We start from the raw sequence: 19,828 nt of genomic DNA, 5'->3' as shown, positions 1-19,828 counted from the left end.
ACTTTGTGAATGTGTTTCTGGAAGTAGAGATGACTATCCACATGTGTCCATAGATCCTTTATTATCACCTCCATATTTGGGGTGTTGGCACCTATGTGGTATTTGTATGACTGTAGCTGAAGGCCATAATTTTGACACCACATCTGTCTGACTGTTACCCTTTTTAACGATGTCTCTGTTGTCCCAAAGATCGATTATGACAACTTTTTTGCAGTCATCCACAAACTTTGCTAACCATAGCCCTCGTGTGTTTGACTGTATTTCTGAAAAGTATACAGCAGACAGGAGGGGTCCCAGATCTGAGCCATGGGGGACAGCAGTTGTTACCAGCTTGAACAGGAGACCACAGTTCTTACCTTGTGGGATCTATCTGTGCCCCAGTTGGCAATCCATCAGATGACATACATATTTATGCACAGGTTGTTGATTTTGTGGATACGACATGTGTCTGGGATGTTGGAAAAGGGCTTTTCAAGGTTTATGTGGGACGTGTGTAGCTCATTTCATTGATGTATGTCCTGGGTGACTACCTTTAAAACAGTCTAGCAGGTTTGGGAACCATGATCTGCCCCTGACCAAACCAAAATGGGTAGGGTTGGGTGTTTGTAGGCTCCCAATATCTCTGTTTATGAGTTCCATAATGATGGACTCCATGGCCTTGGAGATCAGGCTTAATAGGCTTATAGGACAATAGTTCCCATGATCTGTTGTGCACCAACACTTGTGGAGTGTGCCAATCGTTGCTGTAACCCATTCAACAGTTTCATATCCTGTACAGAGGGTGAGTCTCAACAGACTGTTCAGGTGCAGGTTCTGTTTGGTTTGGAGTTCACATATGACACAGCTGGGGAAACCATGTCATCCCATAGATGCCATATTTTTAGGTTTGAAAAGAGCTGTTTAACCATTGTATATGCGATTTCTGGGTTTTCATAATCTCCAGGCATGATAATGGGCCCTTTTGTCAGTGAGAGGGGGGTAAATATGTATGAACCTGTCTGACAAGATGTTGGCAATGTCAGTCATGTACATGTATTCATTTACAGTTTGCACTGACTCAGAACATATATGAGTTTACATTGATATTTATGACATAACGAAAGAAAGCTTCATGGTTCTCTATGAACTCTTTGACAATATTTTTGCCAGAACACGGATTGGATAATGTTAGGAGTGCTCATTGTTTATTGATGATACTGATCGGAGATTTACTGATCTTCTTTGAATTTTCACTTTCTTTGAACAACTTAAGTACTTGTAGTACATAGTTTGATTATGACAGGAGTCCAATATATTATATGGGTCTGTTTTCATATAAATTTGTGCATAAGGCAGGATTGGTGAATAGTGACAAGTTTCTGGGGTAAGAACTGCAACTGCCAGATATGTGTGGCCCACTGCTGTATTCAGACATGGCCTAAGTATGTGAGCATGCCCAGTATGACCTTTCAGTATGTTGTTGACTGACATTTGCTTTGTTTATTTAAGTGTGCCAGCATGCCCAGTATGGACATATATACTATATGTGTGTGAAAAATCAAGTTGTTTTTTACTTCAGGGCTCACCTTTGTGTTGTATATCGACAGGAAGAATGCTGTGCCTGCAGGGCTTCCATGAGTCACTTTGCATAGACATCAACATTTCTACATACGGGGGGGGCAGCTATTAGTTGTACATTTCTACCCGGGGGCACACCTGATTGTTACTGTGGGTGTACATAGGATGAGGGGTTCACCTGACACTTATACACATTTTCTAGGCCTGCACTGCTATGTCAGGTACTCCATTTCAGTCTGTACTGTTGCCTATCGTACTGGCTTGAGGCATACTACTGTACTACAGATCTTAGCTTCCAATTTCACATATATTAGTTTGTGACTTCATAGCCTACCCAACCCATAACACATTGCCTGGCCTGCTGTTATTTGTCTGCATAGGCCTGGGGGGAAGTTACTCATATGCCTCTTCAGAGGGCATGATACAGCATTTGTTTGTGTTAGTCTACAATTGTCCTGCTGTGTCTGTGCCAGTGAAATGCTGTCATGGCTTAGTGGTTCAGTACTGTGACTATAGTGCACAGTATCCTGAGTTCAAGCCCTGTCACTGCTTTTTATTTTCCTGCTGGGCAGACCAGATTGCTTAAGGAACAGTAAAGCAGGTGTGAGCATGTTTACCTGACTTTGTTCAACTTTGCCCAACGTTGCCCGACTTTGCCCAACATTGCCCAACATTGCTCAATGTTGCCCGATGTTTAAATATGCTAAATAGTGGTAAAATGTGCATAACAGTGCTTTATATTGCTTAAAATAGGGCAATCATGCCTCAGGTGGTGCTGCAGGGCTGCCTATGTCAGATGCACATAGTACACTCCATATACATGTTTGAAAACAGGTAGTGTCAAGTTAGGCATCCATTTTATTGTATGTGCGAGTCAGAGAGAGGTGTCATTTCCAGAGTTCCTACTGAGTCAGTGTATGTGCTATGCGTTGCCTCTTTGCCAAGGCCAAGGCATACTGGGCATGCCTCCTTCTGCCTACTGGGGCAGGCTCAGGTTGTTCCTCATCCAAGTCACGCTGTGCCTGTGCAGACCTTGGCAATGATGGGGGCTGTTTGGCCCTGCCCCATGCTGTTCCTGCTGCAGCTGTTTTCACAGGATCATATTATGTAGCATGGCGCATACCATGACAATTTGGGTACATGTAGTTGGTGAGTACTGCAAGGCTCCTCCAGATGTGTCCAGGCACTGGAACCGTGACTTGAGCATCCCAAACACATGCTCAATAATGTTTCTTGTTTGTGCATGTGCCTCATTATGGAGTTCTTGTTTGGATGTGTGTGCATCCAACATAGGCAGCCCTGCAACACCACCTGAGGCATGAATGCCCTATTTTAAGCAATATAAAGCACTGCTAAGCAGATTTTACAAGTACTTAACATATTTAAATACAATTGCATGTAGCTGCGCACCTCGCTAACCAGCGCAATGTCTGGCAATGGCGGGCAATGTCGGGCAATGTTGGGCAAAGTCGGGAAAAGTCAAGCAAAGTCAGTTAGACATGCTCACACCTGCTTTACTGTTCCTTACCCAGTCAGGTCTGCCCAGCAGGAAAATAAAAAGCAGTGACAGGGCTCAAACTCAGGATACTGTGCACTATAGTCACAGTACTGAACCACTAAGCCATGACAGCATTTTACTGGCACAGACACAACTTAAGTCACTCACACATACCAGTTGGGGAGGTCACATATCTAACAGTCACAGCCAGCAGGACAATTGTAGACAAATGCAAACACAAACAAATGCTGTATCATGCCCTCTGAAGAGGCATATTCGTAACCTCCCTCCTGGCCTATGCAGACAGATAACAGCAGGCCATGCAGTGTGATTTGGGTTGGGTAGGCTATGAAGTTACAAACTAATATGCATGTAATTGGAAGCTAAGGTCTGTAGTACAGTGGTATGCCTCAAGCCAGTATGATAGGCAACAGTACAGACTGAAATGGAGTACCTGACATAGCAGTGCAGGCCTAGCAAATGTGTATACGTGTCAGGTATACCCCTCATCCTATGTACACCCACAGTAACAATCAGGTGTGCCCCCACCTGGTAGAAATGTACAAATAATAGCTGCCTCCCCTGTATGTAGAAATGTTGATAAGTCTATGCAAATTGACTCACGGAAGCCCTGCAGGCACAGCGTACTTCCTGTCGATGTACAACACAAAGTTGAGCCCTGAAGTAAAAACTAACTTGATTTTTCACACACATATTGTATATATGCCCATAGTTGGCATGCTCACACACTTAAACAAATTTAGCAAATTTCAGTCAGCAACATACTGAAAGGTCATACTAGGCATGCTCACACACTTAGGCCATGTCTGAGTACAGCAGTGGGCCACACATATTGGGCAGTTACAGTTCTTACTCCAGACACATGTTACTATTCACCAATCCTGCCCTGCGCACACAGTGATATGAAAACAGACCCATATAATATATTGGACCCATGTCATAATCAAACTATGTACTAGAAGTACTTAAGCTGTTCAAAGAAAGTGAAAATTCAGAGAAGATCATTAAATCTCCTATCAGTATCATCAAAAAACAATGAGCACTCCTAACATTATCCAAGCCATGTTCTGGCAAAAATATTGCCAAAGAGTCCATAGAGAACCATGAAGCTTTCTTTAGCTATGTCATAAATATCAATGTAAACTCATATATGTTATGAGTCAGTGCAAAGTGTAAATGAATACATGTACATGACTGACATTGTCAACATCTTGTCAGACAGGTTCATACATATTTAACCCACTCTCACTGACAAAAGGGCCCATTACCATACCTGGAGATTGTGAAAAGCCAGAAATCACACACACACATATATATATGTATGTATGTATCTCACCCTATGTATAGGATATGAAACTGTTGAATGGGTTACAGCAACATTTGGCACACTCCACAAGTGTTGGTGCACAACAGACCATGGGAACTATTGTCTTATAAGCCTAATAAACCTGATCTTCAAGGCCATGGAGTCCATCATTATGGAACTCATAAACAGAGCTATTGGAAGCCTACAAACACCCAACCCTACCCACTTTGGTTTGGTCAGGGGCAGATCCTGGTCCGTAAACCTGCTAGACAGTTTTCAAGGCAGTCACCCAGGACATACATCAATGAAATGAGCTACACATGGCCTACATAGACCTTGAAAAGCCCTTTTCCAACATCCCACACACATGGCATATCCACAAAATCAACAACCTGTACATAAACATGTATGTCATCTGATGGATTGCCAGCTGGGGCACAGATAGATCCCACAAGGTAAGAATTGTGGTCTCCCTGTTGGACTGTAAACTGGTAACAACTGCTGTCCCCCATGGCTCAGTCCTGGGACACCTCCTGTCTGGTGTATACTTTTCAGAAATACAGTCAAACACACGAAGGCTATGGTTAGCAAAGTTTGTACTGCAAAAGGTTGTCATAATCGATGTTTGGGACAACAGAGATATTCTTAAAAAGGGTCTTAGTCAGACAGATGTGGTGTCAAAATTATGGCCTCGAGCTACAGTCATCCAAATACCACATAGGTGCCAACACCCTAAATATGGAGGTAATAATAAGGGATCTATGGACACATGTGGATAGTCATCTCTAGTTCCAGAAACACATTCACACAGTGGTTAGAAAATCATACTATGTGTTCCCACAAATTGCCAAGGTCTTTGCATGTAGGTCAAAGGAGGTTCCCTCTACTCATCAGTCATCAAACCCGTCAGAGATTATCATGCCACACCTGCGATGAATCTGACTAGGCACCTTCAGCAGCTGGAAAGACTACTGAAGTACCTCAACAAGAGGATTACTTGCCTCAGACAGTTGCCCTATGCAACAAGACTGAATTTAACTCAATCTGTGTTCTGTTGCATACTGTCTACTCAGGCAATCTCAGCCCAACAGACAGGTCCTTGTCCAATGCAGAACTGATGTACATGCTCTGTCTGAAGTAAACTCAAACTTACTGTGCCACATGCTCTAGGGATATCATCATCACAATAAATAGAACATGTTGGAGGGATACATTACTAATTCACAGACTTCCCTTGCTTTGGAACAGGCTCCCAACGTACATTAAGCTGAGTCCTTCACTGACACTCTTCCAGAGGAGCCTTGATGAGTGTATGTGAAACTGAACTGTCACACCATGGATCACTTCATCAGTTCTACTACACAGAGGCCTAGGGAACTAACCCGATGTGTGGTGATAGCTGCACACTCTGGCCATACTAATGTATGCCTTCAGGCAGATAGCCTATTACCTACCTATGTACCTATATATATGTAGGGGGAACACAGTATAACAAGCCAAAGATGGATGGGCAGAGATGTGTGTAAGAGGGTGACCATGACAGGGAGCCATCCAGGACTGTCCCACCCACCACACATCCCAATGGTGCAAAAGACATGAGGTGCAAATCTCACCCACTGTACATAATTGCCACCAGTATCTGTAAGCATTACAGTGTATGTGGTGCATGTGTCTGCTGTACAACATGACTGTACAATGAAGTACACATCTACTATCTGTAGACATGTACCTGTCACATAGGCTCATAGATATGTAGTAGACTATCTTCACGAAGGCATATATTAGCCTAGGCAAGTTGTGCAGCTTTCACCAACCCATTGGATAGTCTCCTAAGCACTAGTTCTAATAGTCAGTACCCTAAGCCCCTTTCTAGTGGGGCTGCTGATGTGATTCCTGGTGTGAATTGTCTGTTTCCCATCCACTCAAGGTTCCTATTGAAGAGTGTCAGTGAGGGGCTCTGTCTGATGTACATTGGGACTCTGTTCCACAGTAAGGCAAGTGTCTGGGATGGTACTCTATCCCACCAGCATGTTGTATTCATTGTTATGTTGAGGTTCATATCCCTGGAGTGTGTAGTGTGACTCAGTTTTGTTATCCATAGATGGAGCATGTTCAACAGTTATGTGTTGGACATGGCTCTGTATGTTGGGCAGATTGTGCCTCTGAGTAGGCGGCATGCAACGGAGAACATATTTCGTTTTACCAGTTGTGCTGCATAACACAACTTTTTGAGGCCAGTAATCCTCTTGGTGAGGTACCTCTGTGGTCTCTCCAGCTGCTGGATATGCTTAGTCGAGTACATCGAAAATGGTGCATTGTACTCAATGTTGGGTCTGATGCTTAAGAGTAGAGGGCCACCACTACCTCTTTTGATCCTGATGCAAACCCTTTGTTGATTAAGTGGGCCACATAGGATTTCCTAATCACTTTGACAACATGGTTGTCAAAGGAAAGATGACTATCTACTTGTGTCCCCAGATCCCTTTTTACCTTGTCAGTTTTAGGGGGTAACACCTATGTGGTAGTTTGTAGGTACGTCGTTTTCCCCAAAGGGGATTACTATGCATTCTTTCACATTGAGCTTGAGGCCATGATTCTGATACTACACATCTGTCTCATAGAGTCCCTTCTGGAGAATATTTGTGTCATCCGGAGAATCTGTTATGGCAAACACTTTACAGTTCCAAGCAAAATTAGTCAACCACAACCCTCTTGTGTTGGCATGTACTTTTCTATACCAAACAGGAAGGACCCCAGGACTGAACCCTGGGGGTCACCAGTTGTTACCGATGTAGAGTCTGACATGTAGCCAGCAACTCTTAATGTATGGGATCTATCTGTGAGCCAGTTTGCAATCCATCTTGTGATGTATGGATTCATGTCCAGGTTGGTGAGTTCATGTATGATACCTGACTGGGTAATGGTGTCAAAGGCATTAGCGAGGTATAGGTAGGCTGTGTGGAGTTCCATTCAATCATCTGTAGCCAGGGTAACTGTCTCAAAGAAATCCACCGAGTTCAGGAGGCGTGATCTTCATTTGACGAAGCCAAACTGGGTATGCTCAACTGTGTGAAGGTTCCCAATGTCTTTATTGTTGACTTCCATTATGATTGCCTCCATTGCCTTGCAGATCAGACTCATCAGGCTCATAGAGCATGAATGCCAAGGGTCTTTTGTGGCCCCACCCCTGTGGAGTGGGAAGAACTTTGCTGTGCAACATTCTACGGGTACATATCCTGTAGAGAGGATGTAGAGAGAGGTGTAGGTATCCTTGATGAATATGGATACATCCCCACCCTATGTGCTATGATCCAGGTTCTGATGCTGGAAGATATGGAATGAGTAGTATCCTGGTAGTGCTGGTGTGCTCTCTGGAGCCTTGAACTAGGTTTCTGTTACTGTACAGATATCAATATTCTCCATAATGAGAAGTGCCTCGAGTGTGTGCATTTTGAGGCTGAGACTTCTGACAATGAGTAGCATTTAGCTCACTTTGTGGTTATTTGTGTTGGTTATGGGGTTTGGTTTGTCCTGAGTGACCTGTGTTCCACACCTGAAGTCAATGCCTCATTGGTCTGATCCAACCATAAGCTAATTACCCTACATATCCACATTCTGCCCCCACTCCCCATTAAGGAAACCATGCTAAAAAATTTCTCGAAAGACAACTTCATGCTTCTTAAGACAGAAGTGTTGAACTTCATGACACCCATGCAGATGGACAATACAGTTACGACTATTGAATCCTACACAATTGCACTTTATAAGCACTTACATGAGTGCATGGAAACTGCTATCCCAAACAGAACCAAGATGCTATCCTCCAAGAAAAGGAAGCCAATTTGGTGGTCCCCTGCGATAAACAAACTGTACAACAGAAGGAAGAAACTGTTGCAAAAGAGGGTAAAATCCCATGAGTGGAGGAGCTTCCTGGTCAGCCCCAATAAGAAGCTGTGATCCCTGATAAAATCCTCCAAAGCTAGTTACGAAAACAAAATCACCACTGATTCTAAAAACAACCACAAAGCATTCCATAGCTATGTCAAGAATCTCAATGGCAACACTCAGATCTGCTCTGAGTTACAGCACAGTGGCACTAAATATACACACCCAACTGATATTGCCAACATCCTGGCAGATAGGTTCAGTGCTAACTTTACCCCTCTCACCCATGAAAGAGCCCATCTCTATACCAGAAGAATGCAATGTTCCTGTCATCATGGCTGCACAGGTAAAAAACACACTCTCCAAAGCCAGGAACACATCATCCATGAGACCAGACAACATCCCAGGCTGTGTTCTACACGAACTACAGAACGAACTGGCACCACATCTAAGTACCATGTTCAATCATAGCCTCACCTCAGGCTTTGTGCCTGCTGAATGGCACACAGAGATGGTTATCCCACTACACAAGGGGGGGAGCCACCATGGACCCCGGGAACTAGCGCCCCATTAGCCTGATGAGCCTGTTCTGCAAGGCCATGGAACGTATCATCATGGAAATTATAAACAAAGACATTGGTAATCTCCAAACTCTTGACCTCAACCTGCTCGGGTTTGTAAAAGGCAGATCATGTCTCCTAACCCTGATAGACTTCTTTGAAGCAGTCACCAAAGCCGTAGACAAGGGTAAGGTGGTTCACACTGCCTATCTAGATTTGTAAAGACTTTCGACACCATTCCCCACTCTGGAATTATAGATAAACTCACTAAACAATGTATAAATCCCTATGTCACAAGATGGGTTGCCAACTGGCTCATTGACAGAACCCACACTGTGAAAGTAGCAGACTCCAAATCCGACTTCAGACCAGTGACAAGTGGAGTACCACAGGGTTCAGTCCTGTGTCCTGTCCTGTTTGGTATCTACTTCCCTGAAGTACAGGCATACACAGAAAGTCTTTGGCTAATTAAGGTCACAGATGTCTGCAATCTAGAAGCCATAATCAAAACTCCTAATGATGTGGCTATCCTACAAAAAGGTCTCACTGAGACAGATGCCTGGTGTCAAAGCCATGGCCTCAAGCTCAATTCCAAAAAGTACATTGTCATCCCCTTTGGTAAAAACTCTGTACCCATGAACTACAACATAGGCAGTAGTATACTTAACACCAAAAGTGTGATAAGAGACCTTGGAACACAGGTGGATAGTAGTCTCTCCTTTGATAATCACATCACCACAGAAGTCAGGAAATCCTTCTACGTGGCACACCTCATCACAAAAGGTTTCTCGTGCAGAAAAAAAGAGGTCATTGTTCCCCTATACTCATCATTCATTAGATCCATTATAGAGTACAATGCCCCTTTTGGTATGTACCTCACAAGACATCTACAACAACTGGAAAGGCCACAGAAATACTTCACAAATCGAGGTTTACTGGCCTCAACCACATGCCCTACACAGATCGTCTGAAAAAACTCCAGCTTTACTCTGTCACATATCGCCTACTCAGACGTGATCTCTGCCTAACATACAAAACTATGTCAAACCCAGAGCTGTTGGACATGCTCCACTTAAAGAAATCCCAATCCCTCCAAGCTACACGCTCTAGGGACCTAAACCTTGTCACCACAATAAACAGAACATGTCAGAGGTATAGATTCCTGTCCCAGAGACTTCCCATACTCCGGAATAAACTACCTATCTATATGAAACAAAGCTCCTCATTAGCACTCTTCAAGAAAAATCTTGATGATTGGATGGGAAATAGGAAATTCACCCCGGGGATCACTTCTGTGTCTCTGCTCGACAGTGGCTCAGGAAAATAAATTCCTTGGATGGCAAAAGCCAGGGTACCTTTTTGGCTGGGCTTATACAGGCCCCAGGGCTGATAGCATAGTACCTACCTATGAACCTATGAACCTTTGAGCCTTGCCTAAAAAAGGTAATATGGGGACAGCAAGAGCCTTGGCCAGTATTCAGAAGCATAGGGGCGACAGGTGCAAACAATCTGTAGAGAAGCAACGAGGCTTGTCTATCATGTCATCACAGGCAGACAGAGACTGGATCCCCTTTGAATGACATCAGAAGCTCAGCCAATTGTTGAAGTTTATCGTCTTTCTGTTATACTGCAGTATCATGTAGGTGAAGGTAAGATGCTACTCAAGGTCAGAGTAATATCAGCCTGGGTTACATGATCATAGAGCTCTATATATATATATATATATATATAGATATATATATATATATATATATATATATATATATATATACATGTATATATATATATAAGACATATATCGCTTCTGGGAGGTATGTCTGAGATAATTCACACTGACATGTTCAAAGAACACGTCATATATGTACCTGCTCTGGAGTGATGTAAGTGCTTGTGTTATGTGGCAGATCATAACACCTGACAGACAACTGACAGTAACCTTCCCCTTGTCCAGCTGAGTGAGTGGAACATCTGTGTGCCTGACTATGAAGTCACCTATTACTAGTGTGTTGAGTAGGTTGTTTTGCCTTAGGGCCTGTTGTGAGGAACACTGCTTTGGCGTATTATGTGTTTTCTGGCGTGTGCTTGGAGTTGCATGTTGCTTGCTTATCTGCTTAGGAGGACACTCTCTCTTTTTCAGATTAATATTTGTATTCTCCGAGTATGGTAATGTGTATTTATGTGTGTGTTTTGCTGGTGCTTATATTGTAGGTCTATGTGAGACTGTTGGTGCTGTGGTTGTATGACCGTACTACTCTTGACTGTATTGTCCAGTATTAGGTTGACAGAGCTTAGCCACTGGTTTGACCCTGCATGTGCCAGCATGTGGTGCATCAACCCATATATGATATGGTCATGGCCTATGCATACAATACACTTACAATACACCTAGTATGATAAGCCTGCCGAGGTTAGCAAATGTGAAAAAACCTTTGGGCAAACTGTCAGCAAGTAATGTCTGTATTGCACCTTGTAACTCCATATTTCTTGCTGAAGTGTAAAGACGTACTTAGTTTGGATTAAGAACCCCGCACTTGCCAACTGTGTGTGTGTGTGTGTGTGTGTGTGTGTGTGTGTGTCTGTCTCTCCCTGGGGAGAGATCAACCTTTTTGGAGACTACTCACACCCCTTAAAAGTGGTATAGTCATCTTTGTCAAGTCTGATGATGTCACCATCCTACAAATATGCCTGTGGAAAGGTGGAATCCCAGTAATGTGTATAGCATGTTGTGTAATTGCGTACTTTTGTAGTATCATGATATAGTTAGGTAGGGTTATGAATCCTGCACTTGTTGACTGAGTGTGTGTGTCTTCCTGGGCAGTAGCAACTGTTTTGGAAACTACTCACACCCATTAAAAGTGGTATACTCATCTTAGTCAAGGCTGATGATGTCACCATCCTGCAAATATACCTGTGGAAAAGTGAAACCACCTTGATGTGGATAGCACGTCATGTAAATGCATACTACTGTAATAACATAAAGTAGAGGTTTGAATCCTGCACTTGCCAGCTGTGTGTGTGTGTCTCCCTGGGTAAGAGCAACCTTTTTGGAGGATACTCACACCCCTTAAATGTAGTATACTCATGTTTGTCAAGTCTGATGTCACCATCCTACAAATATACCTGTGGAAAGAAGAAATCCCAGCAGTGTGTATAGCGCATTGTGTAAATACATACTGTTATAGTATCGTAATGTAGTTAGGAAGGGGTTTGAATTCTGCATTTACCAACTGTGTGTGTCTTCCTGGGGAGAAGCAAACTTTTTGGAGAATACTCACATCCCTTAAAAGTGGTATGCTCATCTTTGATAAGTCTGATGATGTCACCATCCTACAAATATACCTGTGGAAAGATCAAATACCAGTAATGTGTATAGCATGTCGTGTAAATGTATACTGCTGTAGTGCCCTAATGTACTTGGGAAGGAGTTTGAACCTCATACTTGCTGACTGTGTGTGTGTGTTCCAGGTGTGTGACACCGTTGGCCAATGTGGAATGGGTTTTGATTTTTCTAGTGTATGACATATCACAATGACAACTGTATGTGCATTACAAATGTAAGGTAGCTGTGGGGCAAAGCCATATACATACATGTGACCTCAGCTATTTCATAGTTGGGCACTCTGCTTTCTCCATGAACACATCTGTTATCTTTGCCAGAGCGTGCTGGTGCTTTCCAGACCTTAGGTCACTTCTGTATGCTAGTGACAAGCTTAGCCACTGCAGTGATCCCTGGGCTACATCTTCTGTTTCACATCCACTCATCACAGTTTCTACTGAAGTGTGTGAGTGAGGGTTTATGCTTGAGGTATATTTGAATCCTGTTCCAAAGCAAGCAAAGTCTGGTAAAGATGACTAATCATTATAGGTGTGCAACAACCTCTGCGGATCTGCATGCAAACCCTTTATTGCTTATGTGCTCCACAGAGGGATTTCCAAAACCCTTTGGTAATGTGATTATCAAAGGAGAGATGACTAAACACATGGCTCTGTGTATACATTAGTACCTGTTTCACATTTTGGGGGCTACTACCTATGTTATACTCTGGGGATACTTTGTTTTCTAAAAGTGGATAACTATGCTTTCTTTGGCTTATAGCTTTACAGCATGAGTTTGACACCAGGTATCTGTCTCTATGATACCCTTTTGGAGGATGTGTGTGTCATCTGGAGAATAAAGTATAGCCCACAGTATGCATTTTCATCAAACGTGGGCAGACATATCCCTACTGTGTTTGCCTGTACCTAAGAAAGCTATATGCCAAACAGGAGTGGTCCTAGGACTGAGTGCAGGTGAATATCACTTGTTACTGGCATAGAATTGTACATGGAGGCTGCAAATGTTACTGTGTGTTCTACATATGTATGACAGTTGTCAATCCATCATCTAACAATCATTTATGGTCAGTCTGTTGAGGTTATGTATAATACCAGAATGTGGGATGGGTATGAATTGCTGGTGAGCTATAGCTTGGCTGTGTGGACCTCCCCTCCCTCACCTATAGCCTTGTTAACTGGCTTGAAGTCTACTAGGTGAATGAGCCATGATCTGGCCTTTAGAGAACCTAATTGGGTATGGTGCAGTGTTTGCAGGTTCATAATGTCTCTGTTAATGAGTTCCATAATGCTGTGCTCCATAGCCTTCCAAATAACATTTGTCTGCTTGTAGGGTGAGAGTTTCCAGGATCTGTTGTAGTTCTACCCTTAATCTATTTATGTTAACATTTGCACTGGGTGTGACGAGGGTGGAAAGGTTTAGGAATAAGTATATTAGAGGGTCAGCCCAGGTTTGAAGGTTAGTAGACCAAGCCTGATAGTCAGGACTAAGTTGGTTTGTAAATGTGCTGAGGAGTGATGCAGAGTATATTGTGAAATAGATGCTAAGGATGAAGCCACCAGGTAACATGCCTAAGATGAGGTTTATGGCTGTGGTGAGAGAGGACATGCAGGTGGATGGTGTGGCAGTGCAAGATGCAGAGGGCAGGAAGAAATGGAAACAGATGATCTACTGTGGTGACCCCTAATGGGAGCATCCGAAAGGAGAAGATGTTGTACCTCAACCCTTGTGGACTGTGAACACCATTACCGTGCGTCATTCCACAAGTATGTAACCTGTATAGAGACTGCATCTGGACAGAGTGTTTAGGTGAGTGGTGACTTCATATGTCTGCTTGTGTATGACACAGCCAGAGTCACTGTCCAGTACCATTGCCACTGTGGTTTGGACTTTGGTAAAGAGATGTTTTAACTAGAGTGTCTGTTGATTCATCAGGTTTTACATTCTTCAGGTCTGGAAATGTGGCCCTTGTGTAACGACAGGGTGGTGGAATCCACATTCAAACTGTCTGACAAGAAATTGCTAATGTCAGTCAGATAAGTGTACTTTGTGACCATTTACATTAACTGTGACCTGATCTGAGATTTCTCCTGTAGATTATGCAGAACACTAAAGAAAGCTTTAGTGTTGTTTTTGGAATCCTTGCCATTTTGTATTTTGAAGCTTGCCTTGTATGTTTATTGAGGGATTGTATTTTCCCAATGATACTGACCAGAGAGGTTATCCCTTCTTGGTATGTAACTCTTTTTTGGTACAACTTCACACCTTCTATTATATATTTAGTTCATGGCAGGGGTCCATGAGACTAATGCATTTTACTGTATAAGTGAGAATTTCTTGTGTTTGTGACAGCATGGTCCATGCAACCCTGTAGGTGAATAGTGTGCATTACTAAAGGATTATGGAGCTGGGACAGTGTTAACCTTAGTAATGCAAACCAATGACAGATAGCAACAACAGCATCACCTACAGCACAGTGTCAACCCATGTCATACACACTCATGTGTACTCAAGTTCCAAAATGTGTGTAGTACAATGCGTACTGGCCACCAATAGAAACTATGGAGTGTTAACACTGGCCCATACAGGGCATGTCACACTGCCCATGTGTCCAATATGCATGTACATGCAGATAGTGCACCTCCACCATGTTCACAAATGGACACCTCCAAACCTGTGTTGCACACACCCCACACTTACTGTCCACTGTATAATGCATGCTGACACAATTGCACACATCAGCCAAGTGGCACATGGGAAACCAAAACACAATTGGAATAAACACTGGTGAAAACAATACATCATTGCTAATTACAGCTTTAATGCATCATGCCTGCTCAGCTACACCTTCAAGGATATCATTACACTTTACTGCTGATAACATGCTACACATACAACCATTGCTACACTTTATTAAAGTCACCCTGTAAAGCAGCACCATGTTAGCCTGTTCCTGCATCAGTGTTACAGATGACAGGAGGTGGCACAGGTTTCATCATGTGCACAGGGTGTGTTGTTGGTTTGCCAGAGACCTACACTGAGCCATACAATCGACATGTGTGTGTGTGTGTGTGTGTGTGTGTGTGTGTGTGTGTGTGTGTGTGTGTGTGTGTGTGTGTGTGTGTGAGGGCCATGAGTACTGTTATGGGCCAATGTTGATGTAATGTGTGCCGGTATGTGTTTGCCCTAGGTTTCTGGTTTATGTGTGTGTGTCTGCATGCACACAGTTCCACAATGTGGCTGCCATATATGGGGATTTGTGATACAGCTACAGACTGTACCTGGCAGGCTTTACAGATCACCATCTCTGACCACTGATACGGAACCTGTGCCTGGTAGGTGTGCTACAGACAGTATCAGGTACTAATCCAGATTGGGTACTATCCAAAGAAGTTGACATATGTCCACTGGATCCAGGTCCCTGCTGGGACTGGCCAGAGCCACGTGCATGTGGTCTGCTAGCACGGTCTATGAACAGCCCCCCCAACATTGCTGGGGCTGGTACTAGTACTATGGGAGCAGCTGTGACTTGCTGGATGCCCACGGTGACCTCCAGCTGCTGATGTTGCTGGCATATGTCCACGTCAACATCTTAACCATCCCGCACTGTCCTGACACATGGACATGACATTGTGGAGGACATCCAATGTCTCACCCCAACATCTATCAATGACCTCAGTGTAATTACGTATGGCACCTGCTAGGTCATGGATACTATTATTTACAGAGGTGTAATGAGCCCTCTGTGCTCTTAGCCCCTGTCTGGTGTACTGCTCCATTTGTGTCTGTGCCTCCATGACAGCCTGGAACATGCGTGTGGTAGAAAGAGGTGTGGCACGTCTGCCAGGGGCATGATGACCAGCAGTGCTCTGACAAGAACCCCTGGGCATCTGCCTATGTGGTACCATTCCAGACATCTGGCTATGGCTGCTCTGTCCTGATACATGTGCCATAGATAATGCACTGTCCTGGCCAGTGCCAACCGTACACTGTCCTCAGCTAAGGGCAATGGTGATGATGGATGTACAGGCAATATGACTGTGTGCATGGATGGGGTGGAGACTTGTGTACTGTCAATTGGTGGCCCAACAACAGACCCTGACAAACCTGCCTGTGCCTCAATGCACCTATCCTCATAATCACTGTCTGTTCAGTGACATCAGGTTCCCCGCTGTTCTGAACCAGCCCCACCTCGGCACCTGTGAGAGGAAAACAGGAAACACACTTTAAGACCCGAACATGACTTCAGACCACATGCATACATGCACACGTGCACACATGCACACATGCGCACATGCACACATGCGCACATGTGCACGTGCACACATGCACACATGCGCACATGCACACATGCGCACATACACACATGCGCACACACAAAACTACACTCCTCCCTAAAGCAGACACACACACCAGCAATCACAGACTTCTATTTGTATAGTTAGTATTATTAGTGACTTCATATATTGTAGTGTGTAGATCTGATAGTGAGCTTTCTCCTCCCTCCTCTGCTGAAAATGGACATGTATCCAGCCAGACTAGCCCGGTTAACAAATGTAAAATAAAAAATAAATAAATAAATAAACACAATAGCAGGTGATGGTGGGGTACAGTATCACAAGCAAAACAGTCATATCACACATGTCAGCATGCAGGATATGTGTTGCTCAACAGCATGCAGTGCAAGTGTAGTCAGTCCTTGTTACTAACAGTATACATGGCTTTGATGCATGTGTTTTGTTATTAGGTGATGACCCTCCCCCTGGAACACAATGCATACATGGACACAACATTGCTGTGCAGGTATTCATAGCCCTGTAATGTACTGTGCACCATAAGTCACAGGTGTACATAGCATTGCTGGATGTGTATCTGTGTGTCAGATAGGTATCCAATGCTGATTACAGCCTCTGTGTCTTTAGCAAATAATTGTGGACACATTTTTAGCACATGCATGATGAGTATTCACACAACATCATCAGTGGTGCATGGATAATTGATGGAATACCATTCGGCCACATACCCAATGTACAGTACTTATGGTGAGTGCAGATCATATTGTGGACATGCCAGTCTCATCCATAGGTTCATAGATTCCTAGGTTGGTACTGGGCTATCTGCCCGAAGGCATATATTAGCCCAGCCACATTGTGCGCTCTTCACTGCCACTTTAGTATTTCCCTAGGTTGAGGTTTATATGCCTAGAATGTGTAGCTCGAGTAGATTTGGTGTTGCTAAGATGGAGCATGTTCAACAATTCTGGGTTGGACATGGCTCTGTACGTTAGACAGAGATCACCTCTGAGAAAGTGGTATGCAACAGAGAACAGTCTTAGCTTTTTCAATCATGTTGCATAGGGCAACTTTTTGAGGCCAGTAATCCTCTTGGTTAGGTACCTCTGTGGTCTGTCCAGCTGCTGGAGATGTCTAGCCAGGTACATTCCAATTAGTGCATTGTACTCAGTAATGGGTCTGATGAGCGAAGAGTAGAGGGGCACCATTACATCCTTAGATCTCGATGGAAACCCTTTTGTGATCAGATGGGTCACATAGAAGGATTTTCTAACCACTTTGGCAACATGATTATCAAAGGAAAGCTGTCTATCTACTTGGGTCCCAAGATCCCTTATTTCTTCTTCAGATTTCAGGGGATTACCTCCTATGTTGTAGTTTGCGGGTACTCTGTTTCTTCGAAAGGGGATTACTACGCATTTTTTTGGATTTAGCTTGAGACCATGGCTTTGACACCATGCATCAGTCTCATTTAGGCCCTTCTGGAGGATCTCCATGTCAGCCGGAGACTCTATTATAGCACCCAGTTTGCAGTCGTCAGCAAACTTAGTCAGCCACAGCCCTTCTGTGCTTGCCTGTACTTTTGAGAAGTATATGCCAAACAGGAGGGGCCCCAGGACAGAGCCCTGAAGCACACCACTCATTACTGGTCTGGATTTGGACATAGACCCCGCTACTCTTACTTTATGGGATCTGTCTGAGAGCCAGTTTGCGATCCATCTTGTGATGTAAGGGTTTATGCCCAGACTGGTGAGCTTATCAATAATACCTGAATGGGGAATGGTGTCAAATGCTTTAGCAAGGTCAAGGTAAGCTGTGTGTACCTCCTTTCCCTTATCTATATCCTCAGTAACTGTCTCAAAGAAACAGACCAGGTTCAGGAGGCATGATCTGCCATTGATGAAGCTGAACTGTGTGGGGTCCAGTGACTGGAGGTTCCCAATCTCTCCATTTATGAGTTCCATAATGATTTGCTCCATAGCCTTACAGATTAGGATGGTCAGGCTTATTGGTCAGTAGTTCCCAGGGTCATTTGTGGCCCCACCCTTGTGCAGCGGGACCACCGTTGTTGTGCGCCATTCTATGGGCAAATATCCTGTGGAGAGACTGAGACTGAACAGGGTATTACGATGCTGGGTTAATTCCTTTTGGAGCTTGTTTATGACACAGCCTGGGACCCCATCTGGTCCCATGGAGGCAGTGTTTTTAGCTTTAGATAGAGCCTTGTTAACCAATGTATCAGTAATAATTGGATTTACACAATCCCCTGGAATAGTAATAGGCCCTGTAGGTGGTGAGGGAGGGAGACATTTGCACTGAACCTGTCAGCCAAGATGCTGGCAATGTCAGAAGGGTCATGACATGGCTTGCTAAAACACAACTGCATATTTAAACACTACACATACACAATATGTGTCATATGACCTAGCCACTTAATAGCATCACAAGACATATATGTGTCAGTTGTGCAAATGGTGATTGGTATGCATACTGTTTAGAGGTGCATATATGTGCACACATGCATCATTATGGTGTGTAGCAATGACAGCTATGTGTAGTACTGTGGTTACAATAACTGGATGGGGTATAGTACCATAGTCCATCATCATGAAGCATCAGGTGGTCACTCAAGGCTACAAATGTTTTACAAACCAGCACTAATCATGCTGTGTCAGAACTGTACTACCTTGGCTAAATTCACCACTTCACAATCAGTTGTTATGTGAGTTTGTAAGGAGGCCAATAAGGAGCATTCCCTGACATGAATGTATAGTGTGTTGCAGAGTGTTTAAATGCCCCAGGATAGGCCTCTACCCCTCAGATATATTACGTGTAATGTGTGGATGAGATTTTGGATACTGGAGTGTGGCTTTACAGAGGGTTTGGGAATCCTTTATGTGTAGCATGTTAAAATGCTCTGTGTATGACATAGATGTGTATGTTATGTGCATGTTGAGTATCAGCTGTGCCTATCCAATGGTCCCTACAGTCTAGCCACATTTGTTTGAGATGGTCTGGGAATTGTATGTGCTTGAGGCAGCTAATCACATTAGTGAGATGTGCCTGCTCTTACACCAAACATGCACAGCATGCATTATGGGTAGGTGTGTTACATGTGTACATGGCCTACACCTTAACTATGACATGCACTTTTTATTTACAATAATAAATGTAGAACACACTCACCAGCATCTGTCCACTGCCTTGATGTCACCGCAGAGGGACCTACATAGAGATAAGACAGTTTGTCAGTGGCCACAACTGTGGCATTGCTACTGTGTGTTTGCAATCTTACAGTACAACAACAGTTTACATTTACAGGGCTACAGATTATGTTCCAAATGATCAGCATTGCACAACAACAGGCTCCACATC

This window comes from Protopterus annectens, chromosome 4.part1 (assembly GCF_019279795.1).
Source record: "Protopterus annectens isolate FY-2018-M chromosome 4.part1, PAN1.0, whole genome shotgun sequence".
Classification (NCBI taxonomy): Eukaryota; Metazoa; Chordata; order Ceratodontiformes; family Protopteridae; genus Protopterus; species Protopterus annectens.
Note: the sequence above shows the minus strand (reverse complement) of the source record.